The 22,364-nt window shown below is 40.4% G+C and overlaps 1 non-coding gene across 1 annotated transcript; it reads left to right on the top strand.

Annotated features, from left to right (window-relative positions):
- The first annotated feature begins 4,255 nt into the window (after window positions 1-4,255).
- Window positions 4,256-4,362, top strand: LOC141616408 (small nucleolar RNA R71). Its single transcript, XR_012530758.1, has one exon. It is a non-coding gene; the product is annotated as a small nucleolar RNA R71 (small nucleolar RNA).
- The last annotated feature ends 18,002 nt before the right edge of the window (window positions 4,363-22,364 follow it).

Here is a 22,364-nt window from a genome sequence, read left to right as displayed (position 1 = left end):
AAGTAAATAGTTGGTCCGGTGGACACTAAGACGGCAAATCTTTGCGGGTAAAGTGAATGATCGAGCCTCACTTGTAAGCCACCCATACTTGGTATCAAGGGGATTGTGAGCAACCCACTTAAACTTGTTAATCAAGATGGACATATCAATAAGATGGCCACCATCCTTAGCCGTGTACTTGCTATCCTTATTGAAATTAGGATCAAAGTGCTTGGCTAGGACCGTGACAAGGCCGCCATTAACAATTACGGTTTGACCCTTCTTCCCACTATCTACATGGAGCCATCTATCAACCAATAGCCTCAAAGAATTGTAAGGCTTGGTGTGAATTCTTCCAATATTCAAAGTTGATTCAAGGAGAATGAAATCGAGTCCCGTGAAATGATTGGTGTCTTTCCTAGCAATTATGGTATTTCCCACAACTTTGTGCCATATTCTTATGCCCGGATGATGGACCAAAAGAGCACGACAAGCTTTAAAATCTTCAAATTTCTTCCCGGAGATTGCCTCCCAAAGAGGCTCGGGATCATACTTCCCATATTGCTTATAAAATTTATGTTCATCGCTAAGACCCAAAATTTCACCCAATTCCGGAAAGGTAATGCGTCTACTAGTGTTAGCTAGACGAAACTCAATATTTTCCCTATTCTCAACTTTTGTCACTTTTAAAGAACTTAAGAATTCCAAGACAAGGGAGGGGTATGTTACTTCCTTCATTTCAAACAATTTCTTTAAACCCATGGCATTGAAAAAGACTCTTGTTTGTTCAAGAACACCCAACTTCTCTAAAGTATCTTGGCATATGAATTTGGTGGATTGAATTTGTTTCATAGCAAACTTGACAAATGTATTTCTATGGGAATCGGAAATGAATGTTACCTCCGGGTAATGCAAGAGTTGATTAATTACCGGAGTAGAGGGTGATGCTTCCATAGAAATTTGTTGAGGTTGTTGCACTTCCAAGCTTGGTGTTGATACCACCATTGCCAAAGCTTTCTTCATTTGTAGAGCTTTTTGCCTTTGAGAGAGAGTTGTAGCCTTTGGTGCCTTTGTTGCCTTTGCTTTTGCTTTTGTTGCTCCCTTTGTTCTTGCCATTTGATGAGCTAACCAAGAAAAAGATCAAAAATCTTCAATTTGTAGAATGCCCAAATCGATTTTGAAGGTGAAAGGCTTTGCCTTTATGAGAACAAAAATCAATTCAAAGGTGAAGATTTTGTGCTTGGTTTTGATTGTTAATGAAGATGGAGTGATTGATTTGTTATTTTAAAGATGGTTTGATTTGATTTTGGTGAGTTTTGTTGAGGGTTTTTGTTTTTGAGATGGAGAGGATGAGGGTTTTGATGTTGTGGGTAGTGTTTATGAATGAATGAATGAATGAATGAAGGTGGGGTGGGTATTTAAAGAACTCGACAATTTTAGGACGCAGGGGCAATCCGTGCGGATTAGGCGCAATCCGCTCGGATTCTTCAGCTTCAAAATTTCAAAAATCCCGCCTAGAGACGGGCGGATTCTGGGGAATCCGCTCGGATTCTTTTTGAGAGACGGGCGGATTTTGTGCAGGACGGACGGATTCTTGTCCAGAGATTTTTCTTTGTTTTTCTTCAGCTGCAAGACGGGCGGATTGTTCACAAGACGGACGGATTCTGTGAGACGGGCGTCTTTCCAGAAATCCGCTCGGATTCTTCAACAGTCAAGAAATTTGTAGTTTTCAGCTCAGCCCAAGACGGGCGTCTTCTCAGCAGGACGCTCGGATCCTCTGCAGACGGGCGGATTCTCAGGAATCCGCTCGGATTGGTCCTTGTGTACACGGATTCAGTTCCATCCGTGCACCAACGCATTCCCTTATCATTCTTTCTTTCTTTCTTTCAAATCTTGTGTTCTTCATTGCGGGGGCACTACTAAGGCATGAATAGCCTAGGCAATTGCCATCCCCACACTAAGGTACTACACATCAATTAAAATGGTTAATCCCTCCCTCACTTCTCTCTTTCATGACAATTATTTTGATCAAAGTAAAAATAAATCCAAAAATGACAAAAATGCAATACAAAAATTAAATGTAAGTTAGGGAGTTAGAAATATTTACAAGTGGTGGTTTAGGGAGGACTCCACCAAACTCTCATTCTTGATGAGATGTCAAGGAGGCATGTTCAAGGTGTTGTTGATGTTGCTCAACACCTTGAAGAAGTAGTCAAAAGCTTGTTCATTGTTATGGTAGAGGTCCTCAATAGACCGTGGCCCTTGTTGTTGATCATGATCGATGGCATGCCCAATGTAGGGATTAAAGATCCCTTCAAATTCGTCGTCCCAAAGACCACAAACTTCATTGAGTTGATCGTTGAAAATCTCTTGCTTGGATGGAGATAACTCTCCCAATTTCTTCTCTTGGCCAATGAGGCCATCTTCTTCTTCCTTGGTTGATTTTGATGAGCTTTGCAAGCTCTCCTTGTCAAAATTCACTTGCTCTTTGAATGGAGCATCTTCAACTTTCTTCCTCCATTGGAGTTCCGATTTCTTCTTTTCATCTTTTCGGCTATAATGATCAATCATGAAACATGGCTCATGCAAACGAGGAGCTCTCATGGTCTTGTCAAGATTAAAAGTTATGCTTTCATCTCCTACTTCTAGAGTGAGCTCTCCATGTTTCACATCAATCACCGCACCCGCGGTGTGTAGGAAAGGTCTTCCTAAGATGATTGGAATGTTGGAATCTTCCTCCATATCAACAATGACAAAGTCCACCGGGATGAAAAACTTCCCAATTCGCACGGGGACATCTTCCCATATCCCTAGCGGTGTCTTCGTCGATCTATCGGCCATTTGAAGAGTGATATTGGTACATTTAAGCTCTCCCATTCCCAACCTTTTACTTACCGAGTACGGCATGACACTCACACTAGCCCCTAGATCACATAAGGCCTTGTTGATCGTTGTGTCGCCAATGGTACACGGTATTGAGAAGCTTCCCGGATCCTTTAATTTTGGAGGTGAACTCCCTTGAAGTATGGCACTACTCACCTTGGTGAAGGCGATAGTCTCAAGTTTCCGGATTGACTTCTTCTTTGTGAGGATATCTTTCATGTACTTTGCATAGGCCGGAACGTGATTGATTAATTCCGTGAAAGGAATTGAGACTTCTAAGTTCTTCACAATCTCCATGAACTTCCCAAGTTGATCATCAAATTTAGGCTTGGCTTGACGACTTGGAAAAGGAAGTCTAATCACAATGGGCTCCTTTTCTTTGGCTTTGTCTTCATTTTTCTTTGAGCTTTCTTCTTTTGATGATTCCCCTTCTTTGGGACCTTGCACCACAACTTCATTCTCACTAGCTCTCACAACTTCATCCTCAACTTGCTTCTTCGGTGCTTCATACCTTGTACCACTTCTCAAGTGAATGGCACTAACCGTTTTATGTCTAGGGGGGTTACTTTGTGGTGGTAATTGCCCCTTTTGTCTTTGTGAGCTAGAAGATGCTAGTTGAGTTAATTGTGTTTCCAACATCTTGGTGTGAGCTAGAATGTTGTTGATGGTGGTGTCTTTTGCTTGGCTATCTTTTTGCATTTGGGTGAAAAATTCTTGTTGATTCTTTTGCATTTGGAGGACCGCTTTTTGGACATCAAAACTTTGGTCATTGTGGTGATTGTATGGGTTTTGATTTTGGTAACCTTGGTTTTGATTGTAAAAGGGTCTTTGATTTTGATTTCTCATGGGTGGTGGAGTGTATGTTGTTTGAGGGTTTTGGACATTTTGGCTTTTGTATGAGAGATTGGGATGAAACTTGGTGTTTTCATTGTAAAAATTTGAATAAGGGGTACCACTTTTGTAAGCTTGGAAAGCATTAACTTGTTCGGTTGTTCCCCTACATTCGCTTGAGTCATGACCCAAGGTTCCACAATTCTCACATATCCCGCTTGGGATTGATGAGGATGCCGTCATGGCATTGACATGATGCTTTGATGATTTTGAGCTTTCCTCAAGTCTAGCCATAGCTTGTTCAAATTTCAAGTTGATTGTGTCAATGTGAGCACTAAGTTGAGCACCCAATTGAGTAACGGTGTCCACTTCATACTTTCCTCCTCTAGTAGCCTTGCGAGGCCTACTATATTGCGAATTATAGACCGCCATTTCCTCAATCTTGTTCCATGTTTGATTGTCATCAACTTCGGTGAACATTCCATTTGATCCCATATTGAGAATGTTCCTTGAATCTTCATATAAACCATTCCAAAATTGTTGCACCAAAAACCATTCGCTAAGTCCATGGTGAGGACATGAGCGACAAATACCTTTGAACCGCTCCCAAGCTTCATACAAAGATTCTTCATCCCTTTGCTTAAAACCCGTAATTTGAGCTCTTAGCATATTAGTCTTTTCCGGTGGGTAGAAATTTTTGTAGAAAGCTAGAGCTAGCTTCTTCCAAGAATCTATTCCAAGGGTGGCCTTATCAAGGCCCTTCAACCATTGCTTTGCGGTGCCGATTAACGAAAAAGGAAATAAGACCCATCTTATTTGGTCTTGAGTCACGCCCGTTTGAGAGATAGCTTCACAATAATCACAAAATGTTTCCATATGAGAATGAGGGTCCTCACTAGGCATTCCCCCGAATTGGCTCCTCTCAACTAGTTGGATGAAGGCGGACTTGGCAATAAAGTTTCCGGTAAGATGTTGTGGGGTAGGAGTACCATTTGGTAAATCCTCCTCGGTGGGTATAGAGTGTGACGAGAATTTAGGCATTGTTGGTGGATTTTGTGTGGTATTGTTTAATGGGTTTTCTTCTCCTTCTATTGCGAAAGGATTGACAAACTCACTAGTGGGTTGAACAACTTCACCAACACCTCCCAAATTCCTCCTAACAAGTCTCCTATTATTCGTCAAGGTTCTTTCGATTTCACGGTCAAAAGGTAACAAATCTCTTTGTAACCTTCTAGACATGCAAAATATCAAACAACTAGAAAACAATTAGAACAAACCTTGAGGAGTTTTACTTCCCCAAGGTGAAAAAAAAGACACAACTAAAAACAATAAAAGAAATCTTAAATCAATTAAACACCGTCCCCGGCAACGGCGCCATTTTTGATCGGAGCCATTTCGTGTTCACAATTAAGCATATGTGGTCGTTGGTCAATGGTCGATACAAAACACAATTTATACTTCACAAACAACTCTACAATTAGTAAAGAGGCAAGTAAAGGTCGGATCCCAAGGGACGGGTATTGAAATGAAGATTCTATTGTAACTAGTGGTGTCTAGGGGTGTCACAAATTGGGTTGATGTAGAAGGTTACTAAACTAAAATAGCAATGAAAATAAACTAACAAGATAAATAAAATAAGGGTGTAAACAATTGATTAAAAGCACTAGGGTGTCATGGGTTCATAGGGGAATCATGGGATATGATCATACAAACATGTTCTCAAATTATAAGCAAGCAATTATTGTTGTGATGGATTGAGTTGGGTTATATCTTACAATCCTAGGAAAGTTTGGGTCCCGGAGCCGAATCTCTTGGATTGTACAACACCTACAAGTCGACTTAATCTTTCCTACTTAACACATGCATGGTCTAACAAGACTCGAGTTGGGTTATGTCTTACAAGTCAAGTTGAAAGGATAGAAGATGATAAGAAATGCAAGGATTCATAGGCTTAGCATTTCATCAAATATAACATGTGCATGTATTAAGATCAAAACAAGCAAGCAAATAAGATATGAAAGCATATTAATTTAGGCATGAATCATTCCCCATGTTGGTTTCCCCTAATCACCCATTAAACCCTAGCTAAGAGACTACTCACTCATTATCATATTGATCATGCTAGAAAGGTTGTCAATCATACTAACATAATGAAACATGATGAATAAATGAAAGTAATTAGCAATAATTAAAAAGGGATTAAGAGATTATACCTACTAATGATTCCAATAATAAAGCAAGAATAATAGAAGTACTTGAATCCTAGATTGAGAGGTTGTCAATCCCCCAATAATAACCCAAATAATCTTCAATTACCCAAAATAAAGTAAGAACAAGAGAGAGATTAAAGAACTAAAGCTTGGATTAAAACTTGATTAATATTTGATTACAATATTGAAGAGAGATTTGATTGATATTAATTACACTAATTATTGATAAGAAGAACATGCTCCTCTAATTAGACTAATGGGGTATTTATAGTGAAAATTAGGGAGGATGCATTAGGGTTAACTAAGGGCTAAACTAGTAATTACACTTTTTAAGTTGAGTAAGGAGCCTCCGGGATTATCCGAGAGAAGGGCTTCTCTTATCGATGCTTGAGGAATGAAAACGTCTTTGTCTTTGCGCGATCCGTGCGGATGGGAGTCGGGACGGCCGGATCTGGGCTGAGGAATCCGAGCGGATTCTTGGGCAAGACGCTCGGATTGGCGAGGGGGAATCCGAGCGGATTCCTTTGCGGGACGCTCGGATTGGCGAGGACGGACGGATTCTCTACAATCCGTTCGGATTGTAGTTCAGCAACTTTCCTTCTTCTTTTTCTTCCCTTTTATTCACGAATTCCTTGGGGATTTCCTTGGGGACTCAAGGATCCTTTTCTCAACAATGCTCTTCTACTATGCTATGTACAAAGGCCTTCTAGTCTTGTCTCTCCTTGATGCTTGGTCATTGAATATGATCAATTTAGCCTTGTTTTGCCATGAAAATGCAAGATTCTTACTCCTTTCCTACCAAGGGATCAAAATCTCAAAGAATATGCAAAACAAAGAACTAAAGATAAGAAATGACCCAAATAGGCACTAAAAAGCATGGAAACAATGGTAATTCGGGGGCTAAATATGCGCCATTTATGGTCGCATCAGTAACCTTTCATATACTAGGGTGTGTATGATCTTTTGTGTGTACAAGTTTGGACTCTTTGCCTCTCTTATGGTTAATTGGGTGTCCTACTTGTCTTGTGTGGTGTGGGCTAAAGTATTCAAGCTGGGACCTAGATTGGTTTTATTTAGGTCCTAGGTGAGTATTTCGGCCTTCATCATAGATAGGCCATTATAGTCTTTGACGAGTGTATGTTCACAGCTTAATAGCCTTTGTGTTCCTGGCTTGGTGGGTTTATATCCAAGTCAGGCATGACCTTTCGCCTATTTTGAGAGGAGATGGTCAGCTTAAGTACTAGCCAACCCTTTGGTGGACTCCTTAGGGTACTCATGTGGTTTTATCATGAGTCTTGGGTGCGGTGGTTTTATCCGCATTTCTCTAGGTCTGCGCAGTCTAGGATTAGGGTTGAGTCGTATCTTGGCCATGTTTTAAATGTAACCTCTGAGCCAAGATACTAGGTGTTTTGGCCATGTTTTATTCATATTAACCTCTGAGCCAAAATACTAGCTTCCCTACCTCGTGGTATAGACTCGAGTTACAAAGTGACTATTGACTGTACTAGGAACTTATGCCTGTCTCTAGATATATTGTCCTTTCTTGTTTGATGATTCTTGTAATCATAGTAGGTGAGATGCAAGCCGGCTATGGTTGATAGAGTTTGGATTCCTGGATGTTATGTGATTCACATGATAGTGTAGTATGAGTCGGTCTAGTATTCACATGCTAGGACTATGTGTTGTTATATTGTTGTTCACATGATAAGCACGACTGTCTAGCATCTATATGCTAATGCATTGTGTGATTCGTATTCATATTCTTATGTTTACATGTTATATTAATTATGACATTTCGTGGCTGGGAGAACTCGAAGTTACTCCCCACTGACTGTGGCTTTCGTATTTGTATAAAATGCGAATGACAGGTAGGTGATGCATATATGGGGTACATGGACGAACTAGCGAGCAAAGTAACCTTGGAACCTAGATTGGCTTTATTTTATTGTGACCCTTAAATACTTTTTATGTCACATACATTTTAGGGACATATGTCTCCCTCTTTACATTTGGTTGTATAATTTGCTATTCGCGACTTTAGCGATGGTTATGTTATGAAACTTCTAGTTAGACCTTGTATGTTTGACACCTTCCAATTTGGATATCTTTATAACAGGTTCAGGTTTTAAAAATTACAGGTTTTTACCCAAATGAACCTATTACAAACATATCCATGCAGTTTTATTCTAGAATTACGTGTTTACTTTTCCGCGATAAGTGAGGGTGTCACAGTTCTAGAACAAGCCAACTCGCAACCTACTCCGGTTGCCAAAGAGTTGAAGACTACTCCGTCTTAAACTCTACACACAAACTTAGAATATTATAAGGATCAAGTTTCCACTAACTTATTTAAAAAGAATTGAGATGGACAACTTTTACAAGATCAACAATTCATAAGTGAAAGAGTCTAGTATGTTAAAGTAACAGTAACCATGATTGTAACACTTGAAGACTTTTAAAAGCTTTGCAAAGTAAAGACTCGGTTTCTAAGCTTTGAAAAACAATTTGCAAACTTAGATTAAATCTCAGAAAAAGTCTTGGAGTTTTGAGAGGAAAAGGCACGCCTTTTATAGAGAGGATGAGCAAGGGGGTTGTTAGGGTTTTAAGGGTCAAAGACCATCACATGTGATGAGTCTCAACAACTTCCCAAACTTGCACAAAAGAGGGTTCTTATTCAAAAGGCAAAGGAGAGAAAGAGTGTTTGAAATTATCCAAAAGAGATCATACAATTTCAGAAAACAAAGAAGGGAAAACAAGTCACGTGATGATAAGCTTTCACAAAAATGGCAAAAAGCAATCTCTATTTTATGAAAGACAAAAGGGTCAAATTTGCACAAAAAGGAAACAATTTGAAATGATAATTATCCAAACCACTTTTTCTAGAAAGCCAAATCCTTGTAAAAATCTAAAAGTTATCTTTCAAAATATAAGACACGTAAATGACTTTCGAAAGATAAGAAAGTGTTCAAGTGTTACGAATTGAGGCAACAGTCCAGGCTGCTGTTACTTGTGAAAGTAACAGTGGTCTTGACTGTTTCTATTACTTGAAAATACTTTACTTTCTAAATTGTACATTAAATGACGCCTAGGACTCAATACAAATGGGTGATCAATGATTCAACACTTCTTAATCCAAGCTTGATTTAACCATAAATCCTGAAAAGGTAAACTAAGAAGGCACACATTAAATGGGCATGTTATCATCAATCAAAGGAACCCAACAAATTCCCCCTTTGATGATGACAAGCCCTAAAACGAATGTAAGCAATGTAAACACCTTATTTCAAAATTTTAATTAAGCAAGATCATATGAGAGAAGGGACTATATTACCTTATGGAGCAAGAACTTAGATCAAACTTACCATGGCAAGTTTACATTGCCCCAAAACAAGAGCAAAAGTTGTGAAGGTTAGGCCTAGTTTATGGGTTAACCAATATGCAAAGAGATTAAGAGCATGAGTTTACATTTTCCCCCTCTTGACATCATCAAAAAAGGGCAGGGATGTCAAAAGCATTCCAGAGCAAACACACATAAGAAAACACAAAAAGACACACATAAGCGTGACAAGATAACAAGGTCAACACAAACATACGATTTAACATAGTCTAACCATAGTTCACCACGGCAAAAAGAAGTTTAACATACACCACCAAGCAAAATATTACGAGTGAAAAAAGTTTGAAAAGGGCGCAACAAGGTGGAACAAAAGCAAGGTAAGGATAATATGGGATGGGGAGTTTGTTTAAGGGGAGGAGGCTTGGTCACCATCCGACTCTTCACCCAAGGGATCCTCGTCCAACGGGTCAGCTACACCATCGTCACCGTGCTCCTTGGTTGAGACAAGAGTGGAAATGATATCCACTTCTCCACGAATCATGTCCACGGTGGAGGCAAGAGCCGAGATAGCCGCATCCTTTTGAAGCGCATCTTGCTTCACCCAAGCACTCAAATCTGCAATGGCTTGAAATACTTCACTCAAACTACCCGTGCCAACATGACTAGAAGACCCACCCTCCAGATCCGTTTGGATTTTCACCGAAATAAGTTCATCATTTTCAACCTTAATCAACATTTTTCCCATTTGCCCGTCACTCATCGTGTCGCACATATCCAAAGATCCCATACTAGAGCTAATAAGGACTCCTTGTGCCTTAAGCACCACCGACAACCACATACCATAGGGAAGATGAAGGACACTTTTTGAGGGTTTTCAGAGTTTAGCCGAGATGAGGGCAAAGCATTTGAACATTAGCCCAATGAGATTGACCTTTTTGTGAGTGTCTATGTGATAGATGAGGTATTGTTGAGCTATGGATAATTTACCCCGATCACCCGAAGGGTAAAGGGAGCGACACAGTATGTTGAAAATTAGGCGAAGAGAAGGGGGTATAGTGGTGTTACTCACGGGTCCACATGTTACAGCTTTGGGATACACGACTTTTGCAACTGATAAAGGGGAGGCATATGGTAAGGGAACCCAAGACTCGGCTGGGAGATTGTCATAACCTCCGGGTGGAACATTTAGAGCAGTGGAAAAATTAGATTGAAAGAGTTTAAGAGGTTTATCATTTACTTTAGCCGTGAGGAAATCACCGGACTTGTCCACATGCACAGTCGCGAAAAACTGAACCACTTCACTTACAAACTGTAGATACCCGTATCCGTCGATATTGGAATTTATAGAGAACCCGACAAACACCCGATGATGATAGGACACATGTATTCTTTAGTTGTCACTGTCATTATTTGGAGCTCGTTTTACGAGGTAGAAAGGGCGTCGTCGATGAAGTATTCTATTAATTTAAATGATATTTAAATTAATGTTTTTTTAAGTGAATTCTTTTTTTACTATTTTAAATGATATTTAAATTAATGTTTTTTAGTGAGTTCATTTTGTTATTTTAAATGATATTTAAAATATGGTTTTTTTTAGGTAAATTCAATTTATTTTATTTTATTTTGAATTTATTTTCTTAAGTTTATTTTATTGAAAATAAAATAAGTATTTGATTTGAAAAATCATTTTATGAGTATATTTGATTTGAAAAGTCATTTATTTTAATGGATTATTTGATTTGAAAAATCGATTTGAAAAACGAAGAAAACTCGTTTTGAACACTTGTTTTTGAGCTCGATTTTAGCTCGATTTTTGAGCCCGTTTCCTTTGCGAATTGGCACGAATCTCGAGTACACTAACCCACCTAGACCAATACCCATCAACCCATGTTCGAACCCCCTCACAAGCAGCCCAAATTCTCGTCCCAAACCCCTCACAAGCAGCCCACGCATAAACCGAGCCCCCTGTTTTTGCGAGCCAATTCTCGAGCCCAAACCCGCTCCAAACACTACCAAGACCCGTACCCATTAACCCTAACCCATACCCTAGTATCCTACCCATATTATCCTACCTTAATCACCAAGAAAAACCCCAAACGAACCCTAGAAAACCCCCCAAAAGCTGCTGGACAGCAGCTATGTTCAGCAAGCCCGATTGCCTCTCCCTCTCTTTTACCCTACTTTAACTCCTTATAAATACCACCCCTTCACCATACATTCATTCCTCTAAGTTCTCCATACATCCAACCATCACATAGAAGCTTTAAACCTCAGAAACAAACCCTAAACATCCTCCAAAAACCCTAAACAAAACCGACACACAAACTGAAACTGTTTGTGTGTCTCCTTCGAAAACCCTTTCGTTCCTCCATCAAATCACCATAAAAATTCGAGTTTCTTGTTCCTAATTAACCATATAACATCCATATACACATTAGATAAAGAATTACGAGCCAAATTGCCCTTGAGAGTACACGAAATTCCTCGAAAAACAGAGTGAAATAACACTCTGTTTTCGCGGTTTTTCCTTGTCTGTCCAGTTCTGTTTGTGCTCGTTTTTCGTGCCCAATAACCCAAAACGAGCAGGGGTTGCTTTAAGATCCTTGTTCTCCTCTCTTTCTAGTTTCCAAAACATCTTTCGGATCGAATTTTCGTCGTGAAACGAGGGAGATATCACTGTTTTAAAACTGCTGTCCAGAAACTTTCCAAAACGCGTGTTGCTTTGTTACTTCGTCGACGACGGCCTCTCGAGATAAAATCTACCATCGATTACGACCCAAGACGGTGTCAACGATACATGTAGGTTGAGGGTGCATCAAATCCCCTTCTCTTCTCTTTTTATTTCGTTTTTTTCATGCTTCTTTTATTGTCTTTTTTTGTTTGTTTTTTCGCTTGTTTATCGATTGTTTTAAATTAACGATGAAACTAGTTAGTTCGAGTATGAGTTAAAGTACCACTATGAACACCCGCGTTGACTTGAGATGGGAAAAGAAACCGCTCCTTCTGTCGGTCGTACACCCCTGTCTCATTTACATATCCTCGTGTTCAAAGTAGGGCATAAATAAAGCAATTATCTAACTTCGATCTTCGCTTTCGACCCTCTTCTTTTATTTTCGCCAAATCGATGGACCTTAGGACCCGTTGTATGTTAGTTTAACCTCTGATTGTTAACCTATGACGTAATTAGATGACTTTAATTCAATTCAATAATTTAATTAGACACTTTAGGTGGCTTCGACGTAAGTTATAAAATCAACTAACAATTACGTAAATAATCGAACGCTTCTTTCTTATCACTTGATTTCTCGCTAGCATAGGAGTGCGTGATTAGCACCACCCTATTAACACTCGACGAGTAAGCATTAATCTTATGATATCTGACCTAATTGGACCCATTAGGCCGTGTAGAATGCACCCTTGCGCGACAATCAATCGACATCGTTTTTTTACTCATTTTCTAACTTGTTTTCGATCCCTTTTCGCAATCATTCGATCTAATCAATTAATCTAACTTAGGAACTAGGTTGGCTTTGGTTGGGCCGTGTCTTGGCCGTGTGCTTTGGCCGTGTATTTTGGCCTTCTTTGTTCGTCTCCCTCTTTTGTTTATCTTTTGTTCTTTGTCGTTTATAACTTGTAATTTACGGTTTTGTTTATCGAGTTGTAATCTTCTAATTTTGTTTTACTTCTTTTGAGTCAAAACCTTTTCAAAAACCTTGGTCTTATTTGGTTAGACGGTTGTTCCCGATGCTTGTAAAAGCGTAGTAAACCGCATGTTGTCGAAAGCAACATGGCCCGGTTTATGCTAATGCATGCTTTGGTGCATAGCCCTATGTCTAATTCGACGAGATTAAGCGCGAGCACGCAATACGAGGATGACCCAAGGACCGTGGGTCATGTGAGCCGAGGGCCACCCTCAAGTGCACGGTTTTCAAGGCCAATTGGCCGCGGGTTTGCGTCATGTATTGTTTTGTTTATAGCAATTGTAATTAGATCGAGTTGTAATTTATTTATTGTTGTGTCGGCATGAAATGCCTGGTTTGTAATAGGTAGATCCCAACGGCTCCCCCATTCCCCATCAAGCCTTGTTTGTTTTATTTGTATGTTGTTAGATCAATCAACCCACATGCTAAATTACAACTTTGACAAAGTTAGTTTAGTTGCATCTAAAACGACATAGAAATTGTTGTCACATGATAGGGTTAAAACAACGTTTGCATATCATACATCGCAGTAGCTATGACCTTGTTTGAAATCCGACACTTGACTTAGTAGAGGCCGTTATCGACGGGCGGGGTTGGGTGTCCTTATGGGCTTCCCAACACGTACCCTCACCCCTTACTCAAGATCTATGGTTTGTGGATCCGTCTAAATACCATTGGATTACGAGAGTCATTCAAATCGAGTGATATAGGGTACAAGTCTTTATCTTTAATCACTCGTAGTCGATTGGCTTTATGCTTTTCGATGAAAGGTGTAAAGTTGACTTGAACGGTTCCAAGTTCCCAAAAAACTTGGTGGCGACTCTAATATGTCTTAATTCGATTCGAAAGAACCTCGAGTCGATTATGCCGGTGTGGATCCCTCGGACGCAGCTTCCCGAGGGCCTTGTCCACATTTGGCGACTCCGCTGGGAAGAGAGGACTAGTTACACTTTGTGTTTCTAGGGTCTTTTCCTCCGAGGTGAAACTTGAAAAGAAAGTGTTGGAAAGTAAAACATTACTCATAGTGCTACGATTCATGCATAAACCCTTAAGGACTTACCGGGCCGTCCCGGCGTTTCTTCGTGATGCGTGGGGGGCGACGTCCCACTATGCCAGGAAGCTGCACATTGCTCGCTTCCACTTCGCCTCGCGTGGTTCTTGGGAATGGGGACCGTCTTCTAGGTACTTTACCTTAAGACGCCTCGCTTTATAAGACCGCAAAAGGATGGAGGGCATAGACCTTCTTGTAGAAGACTTGCCGAGACTTAGAGATGTCTAAGAGCATACATCCTTATAACATGAGAATGACAATGTGCAAAATGTTTTCCCGAGTCCTTTTTTCGAAAATTCCAAGTCCTTTTCAAAACCGAACTTTTGAACAACTTACTTTCAAACCTAGCATGATTTTCAAAACGCGGAACGCTGCCCAAATAGGACTAGAATTTCGGCCCAAAACAAGCTTTTATAGCCGGCATGCTGCCCATTTCAAATCTCAATTTCAAATCAATCCTCCTTTTTTTTTTTCAAAATCAATCCAAAATGTTTCCCGAACCTCAACCAAGCATGAAATGCGTCGAGTCGTGTCCAGGTCATGGCCATGTTAGGCCGGGTATGTTTCATTTTAAGGGTCTAGAACACGACCTTGTTGTTCACCCAAACTCACCTCTTGGGCTTTGAGTCGTGTTGGTCGACCTTTTTGGTCTAGAATAGCCCACAAAAAACGTCCAGGCTAGGCCCTTATGGACGTTTCACGCGAACCCATGGGCTATGTTAGCCCAATCACGGGTTTAGTCACACCAAGTCCAGTTTAGAATCGAGTTATGACAGTTTGAGTCATGTCGTTTTGTCGAGTCTAAAATGAACCGATGTCTAAATCAAACCGTGAGTCGAATCCTTGTTAATCAATCTCAAGTCGAGTCTTTGTTTGAGTCAAGTTGGGGTCGAGTCCTTAAGTGTGCGGGGGCTCTTACTTTAAATATTGACTCGATGACGGGGTTTTCTTGTAGAAAGGCCGCCAAAAACCCGACGTCAAGCAATGGAAGATGCTGTTAACAAGCTTACTGAGGCCGTGAACCTCATGATGACCCGAATGGATGCAATCGAATCTAAGCTGTGTGAAGATTCCCCTCCATCTACCCCACCACCGACGATCCGGAAAAACGGTTCAAGTTCATCGAAGACCGTTTGAAACTCTCCCAGGGAAGAACATTCACTATGAGAATGCTAGGGCCTATGCCCCGATTCAGGATAAGTTGCCCACGAACATGGTACTCACGACATCCCAAAGTTCAAGGGCACTCAAGATCCATCCACCATGTTAAGGCCTATAAAGGGTACTTAGCACCAAGGGAGTACCTGCTGATATGCTCTCCGAAATTTTCGCCCAATCTCTGGGTGAACACCCAAAGGCGTGGTTCTATAATCTGGACCTCAAGAACTTCCCCACTTTCGAAGATATTACGGTGGAGTTACAGTAAGCACTATCTTTGACAATGTTGAGATTCAAACCAACATAAGAACATTGGAGGTTATGACACAGAAAGAAAAAGAAGGCTTTACTGAATTCCTTGCAAGATGGCGCGCTGAAAGCGTGAAACTAGCTAAGAAGCCCGATGAAGTTGAAATGGTAGATAAGTTCGTAAAGAATCTACGACCTATTTATCGTAATGCTCTGAAATACCAGAATTTTGGCTCTTTCAAAGAATTGATAAGAATCGGGATAAAGGTAGAAGATGATGTCATAAGGGCAGAGGCTGAAAAGCCAAAAGGATACCAAGGGGCCTCGTCATCTAAGACAAAAGCTCCAGCAACGACCCATATTGATGAAGCCATCAATCTCTTAGAAAGGCAACCGAAGAAGTCGCAGCGCCAAACACCTAGGGCATTCACCGATATTGGATGCACTTATACATACGCTCTCCAAAGGCTCATAGCCCAAGGAAAGCTGAAGCCTATTGGTCCAACTCCGGACCCTCCCGCTGATCAACAAGGTAAATGGTATAAACCAAATGCCTATTGTGCCTTTCATCAAGGGAAAGGCCATGATACTGAAAGGTGCTATCGACTGAAGCACGAAATCCAAGACATGATTGAGAACGGAACGCTCCCGATCCCAGCTGTTAAACCTAATAACATCACCAATCCATTTGGCGATCACTCCAACTTTGTTTCTGTCGAAGACAATGTCGATTATTCCTATCTTATACGCCCATGTCACTTGAAAGGGGTGTTCATCGGGAAGATATTTGTGGATTGCTCTGAATTCTTGCCAAACCCGAAGAATGAAATTCGAGTCGGGAGTCTTTCCCTAGAATGTACTCCTCTCATTAACGAAGTTAATAAAAGACAATTCGATTCACCAACCTTCATCATTGGCGTAGATCCTCAGAGGACTACCTCGGGATGGAGGCAAACCATCACAGGGATCAAGGACAAGAGCCGAGCATCTAAGCTGACAGCTAAACAAGGGAAAGCTCATGACCAGATTTGAAATTATGAGTCGGGATCTGTTTTCTTATCTTAGTCGAGTCGAGTCTAGAACTTTCTTTTTTTGAATTTGAGTCGTTTGTTCCGCGATGTCCTAGGGTGTGTCCTAGGAATCGTTCCTTCGAGTCTGTTAAGCATTTGTCATTCCAATAAAAAGTTGCAGTTCGTTTCCAAATATGTCTTGTTTCCAATCCTCAATCATTCCGAAACATGATAAAGCACAACACACTCAAAGGAATCCCTGGGGTAGAAATATGTCCTGTTTCAAAATATAAGGTACACTAGGATCCCGTGTTTGATTCCTTTACCTATTCCATGTCTGGTGGTAGAAAACCTCCATCTGAACCAACGTTTGTGACAAGCTTTTAGATGATTCTATGACAAACCCGGACTAGCTCCTTGTTTCCCCTATCGATGATGGAAGGCAAGCCTTTTCCCCAACAAAATCATCCCATCTCGAAGAGAGAAGATATCAACCCGTTCTAAGAAGGAATTGTTAATTCTAACCCAATTTAGTTGGCGAAGCCCAGTTTTTAAGGTGTATCCGTTTGTGACTAAGGGAGTGAATAGAAGACCATTTTCAAGAAGAGAAGAAAAAAAAAAAGGTGAAAAAGAATGAAAAGATGAGAAAAAAAAAGGACGAAAAAAAAAAGCAAAAGAAAAAAAAGAAAAAAGATGAAAGAAAAAAGAAAAAAAGAAAAAAGATGTTGAAGTTATTGCGGAATGCTTTTTGGTTGAATGTCGAAGTTACGGAAGCCAGAAATCAAGTCAAGTACCCATAGTTGAAGTTCAATGGGCGAAGCCCAAAAGCTTAAGTAGTAACCTCTTTACCCCTAAGTCCTTCCTGAGACAGTTACAAAGGGATAGTCGGGAATTTTGAGAATCATTCCGCTTGTGTTGTTATACCTAGCCTTTAGGGTCCAGACATGGAAATTTGAACCCACATCATTTTCCAACCCATTTGCACTCGGGTTTTATCAAACCCGATACACCATTTCCAACCATGTTATAAGCCATAGCCCTTGGCCTTAGCATCACAAAACGAACCTTCAGAATGATGGTTTACCTTTCAAACCTATTTTTACCAAGCTCCACATCCCAAAGAACCACAACCTTTTGTACCAACCCTAGACACGGGATTTAACAGTACCTTACAGGCTAGAATGGGACACGACATGATACCTTAGGTGAAACCTTCGAGTGTGTACACACAATCAAAATGCCATGTTTATGCACCATGATCGAACTACGTCGGATTTGATTTCGCTCCACGCGAATACGTAGGCAGTCCTTCAGAATAAGGGATTCAATCCACTCATCAACCAAGTTGTCATCTTGTCGGTTTCTTACGGGTCTTAACCAAGTCCAAATGAAGCCACCTTTGTTTGAGTCGGTCTTAGCACTCGATGTAGGCTAGGATAAGGATATAGGTTCGGATGAATAGTATTAAGTCTCAGAATGAGCTTTATCTAATGGTTTAGGCAAAGATGCTGAGTCGCATAGATGTAGGTTTGTGTTGGGAACAGAAAATATGAAAAACCCGCTGAAAAGAAAGAAGGCGTGGAAGAAAAATAGTAAAAGCCCGCTGAAAAGAAAGAAGGCGGTGGCAAGAAATGATGAAAACTCGCTGAAAAGAAAGGAGGCGAGGAGAAGAGTGGCAGAATGTTCCCAACAAGAGTGATGTGTGATGTCCAACTGTTCTCATAAAATCAGTCTGTGTTTAGTTTCTGGGCGAAGCCAACGTTGTTGCTCTGTGAGGTTAATCCACCTTGTCAATGCCAAGTGATCTTGATTCCCATGTGCCCTCGGGAGCACGACCATGCCATACGATATCTTCGTCCCAAGTTCAACGACCTTGTGATTCCCATTTGCCATCTATCGCGCGCCGGAACGGCCGATTTACATTTCTACCCTCGACGAGTCCATATTTGAATTCAAACCCGTACACACTTACGGTTTTATTTTCCTTTTTTGTTTTACGGTAGCGGGCTACGCCCACGTTGTTTACCGGTCATACAAGGTGTCTGAGTCGTATTTCATGCTCACCCATCAAGGTTCAATTTCAAAAAATTTCAAAATGCCAAAATTTCAAAATTTCAAAAACTTTTTGCCAATTGTGGATAGATGATCCAAGTAGTAGAATCTTTCTGGGTCGATGGCCCAATCATTCAAAATTTCAAATTCAATTTTTGAAGGCCCGATGGCCCAACATACCAAGTGATGTCAAATTTAAACTTCGGGTCGATGGCCTAATTATTCAAAATTTTCAAATTCAAAATTCGGGTCGACGACCCAATCATTCAAAATCTTCAAATTCAATTTTCGGGTCGATGACCCAGTATTTCAAATGATCCAATTTCAAGATCGATGATCCAAATGTGCTTATGTGATGATTATTGCTAGTGCATTTTCTATGTTTCAAATATAGCAGGATATGCTTCAACTGGGGGCTCTAAAGTCTTCGACTTTAGAGCCATTGCAAACTGGGGGCTCTGAAGCCGTTGGCTTCAGAGACCATTATCAAGATGAAAGGGATGACATCCACCCAGAATTCAATTCAATACAAGAGTATGAAATGGAAGAATTCCGCAGCTGAAAGCAAATGATGAAAGTGGCGGCAACCTCCTCGGAAAGTCCCGTCCCATTTTGGACAAATGCCAGCAGATGATAAATTTTGGGCAAGTGTCAACAGATGATGAATTTTGGACAAATGCCAGCAGATGATAAACTTTGGGCATGTGTCAGCAGTTGCCGAACTACGACGCGGGTTTGATTCCGTCAGAAACGGATACGTAGGCGCCTGAGGATAAGGCTCAACCCACCATTTATGCAATTTATGGGTCGATGACCAACGATGACATTTCGACGCAACAGAAGCAAGAGTCAATCTCCAACGAAGTTTCAGGTATGGTCTCTTCTTATGGCTGGCGAGCTTATATACGCAAGTCTAATGGACTATAAACGACCCGAAGAATCCTCAGGTCGAGAGGGACCTGGGGTATACTTTGACTTTCGCCTTGTCCAAGCCTCAGTCAAAGTGGGGGCTCTGTAGATACCCGTATCCGTCGATATTGGAATTTATAGAGAACCCGACAAACACCCGATGATGATAGGACACATGTATTCTTTAGTTGTCACTGTCATTATTTGGAGCTCGTTTTACGAGGTAGAAAGGGCGTCGTCGATGAAGTATTCTATTAATTTAAATGATATTTAAATTAATGTTTTTTTAAGTGAATTCTTTTTTTACTATTTTAAATGATATTTAAATTAATGTTTTTTAGTGAGTTCATTTTGTTATTTTAAATGATATTTAAAATATGGTTTTTTTTAGGTAAATTCAATTTATTTTATTTTATTTTGAATTTATTTTCTTAAGTTTATTTTATTGAAAATAAAATAAGTATTTGATTTGAAAAATCATTTTATGAGTATATTTGATTTGAAAAGTCATTTATTTTAATGGATTATTTGATTTGAAAAATCGATTTGAAAAACGAAGAAAACTCGTTTTGAACACTTGTTTTTGAGCTCGATTTTAGCTCGATTTTTGAGCCCGTTTCCTTTGCGAATTGGCACGAATCTCGAGTACACTAACCCACCTAGACCAATACCCATCAACCCATGTTCGAACCCCCTCACAAGCAGCCCAAATTCTCGTCCCAAACCCCTCACAAGCAGCCCACGCATAAACCGAGCCCCCTGTTTTTGCGAGCCAATTCTCGAGCCCAAACCCGCTCCAAACATTACCAAGACCCGTACCCATTAACCCTAACCCATACCCTAGTATCCTACCCATATTATCCTACCTTAATCACCAAGAAAAACCCCAAACGAACCCTAGAAAACCCCCCAAAAGCTGCTGGACAGCAGCTATGTTCAGCAAGCCCGATTGCCTCTCCCTCTCTTTTACCCTACTTTAACTCCTTATAAATACCACCCCTTCACCATACATTCATTCCTCTAAGTTCTCCATACATCCAACCATCACATAGAAGCTTTAAACCTCAGAAACAAACCCTAAACATCCTCCAAAAACCCTAAACAAAACCGACACACAAACTGAAACTGTTTGTGTGTCTCCTTCGAAAACCCTTTCGTTCCTCCATCAAATCACCATAAAAATTCGAGTTTCTTGTTCCTAATTAACCATATAACATCCATATACACATTAGATAAAGAATTACGAGCCAAATTGCCCTTGAGAGTACACGAAATTCCTCGAAAAACAGAGTGAAATAACACTCTGTTTTCGCGGTTTTTCCTTGTCTGTCCAGTTCTGTTTGTGCTCGTTTTTCGTGCCCAATAACCCAAAACGAGCAGGGGTTGCTTTAAGATCCTTGTTCTCCTCTCTTTCTAGTTTCCAAAACATCTTTCGGATCGAATTTTCGTCGTGAAACGAGGGAGATATCACTGTTTTAAAACTGCTGTCCAGAAACTTTCCAAAACGCGTGTTGCTTTGTTACTTCGTCGACGACGGCCTCTCGAGATAAAATCTACCATCGATTACGACCCAAGACGGTGTCAACGATACATGTAGGTTGAGGGTGCATCAAATCCCCTTCTCTTCTCTTTTTATTTCGTTTTTTTCATGCTTCTTTTATTGTCTTTTTTTGTTTGTTTTTTCGCTTGTTTATCGATTGTTTTAAATTAACGATGAAACTAGTTAGTTCGAGTATGAGTTAAAGTACCACTATGAACACCCGCGTTGACTTGAGATGGGAAAAGAAACCGCTCCTTCTGTCGGTCGTACACCCCTGTCTCATTTACATATCCTCGTGTTCAAAGTAGGGCATAAATAAAGCAATTATCTAACTTCGATCTTCGCTTTCGACCCTCTTCTTGTTTCGCCAAATCGATGGACCTTAGGACCCGTTGTATGTTAGTTTAACCTCTGATTGTTAACCTATGACGTAATTAGATGACTTTAATTCAATTCAATAATTTAATTAGACACTTTAGGTGGCTTCGACGTAAGTTATAAAATCAACTAACAATTATGTAAATAACTGAACGCTTCTTTCTTATCACTTGATTTCTCGCTAGCATAGGAGTGCGTGATTAGCACCACCCTATTAACACTCGACGAGTAAGCATTAATCTTATGATATCTGACCTAATTGGACCCATTAGGCCGTGTAGAATGCACCCTTGCGCGACAATCAATCGACATCGTTTTTTTACTCATTTTCTAACTTGTTTTCGATCCCTTTTCGCAATCATTCGATCTAATCAATTAATCTAACTTAGGAACTAGGTTGGCTTTGGTTGGGCCGTGTCTTGGCCGTGTGCTTTGGCCGTGTATTTTGGCCTTCTTTGTTCGTCTCCCTCTTTTGTTTATCTTTTGTTCTTTGTCGTTTATAACTTGTAATTTACGGTTTTGTTTATCGAGTTGTAATCTTCTAATTTTGTTTTACTTCTTTTGAGTCAAAACCTTTTCAAAAACCTTGGTCTTATTTGGTTAGACGGTTGTTCCCGATGCTTGTAAAAGCGTAGTAAACCGCATGTTGTCGAAAGCAACATGGCCCGGTTTATGCTAATGCATGCTTTGGTGCATAGCCCTATGTCTAATTCGACGAGATTAAGCGCGAGCACGCAATACGAGGATGACCCAAGGACCGTGGGTCATGTGAGCCGAGGGCCACCCTCAAGTGCACGGTTTTCAAGGCCAATTGGCCGCGGGTTTGCGTCATGTATTGTTTTGTTTATAGCAATTGTAATTAGATCGAGTTGTAATTTATTTATTGTTGTGTCGGCATGAAATGCCTGGTTTGTAATAGGTAGATCCCAACGGCTCCCCCATTCCCCATCAAGCCTTGTTTGTTTTATTTGTATGTTGTTAGATCAATCAACCCACATGCTAAATTACAACTTTGACAAAGTTAGTTTAGTTTCATCTAAAACGACATAGAAATTGTTGTCACATGATAGGGTTAA

Source organism: Silene latifolia, chromosome 11 (genome assembly GCF_048544455.1).
Source record: "Silene latifolia isolate original U9 population chromosome 11, ASM4854445v1, whole genome shotgun sequence".
Classification (NCBI taxonomy): Eukaryota; Viridiplantae; Streptophyta; class Magnoliopsida; order Caryophyllales; family Caryophyllaceae; genus Silene; species Silene latifolia.
Note: the sequence above shows the minus strand (reverse complement) of the source record. Positions and strands in the feature narration are given on the sequence as shown.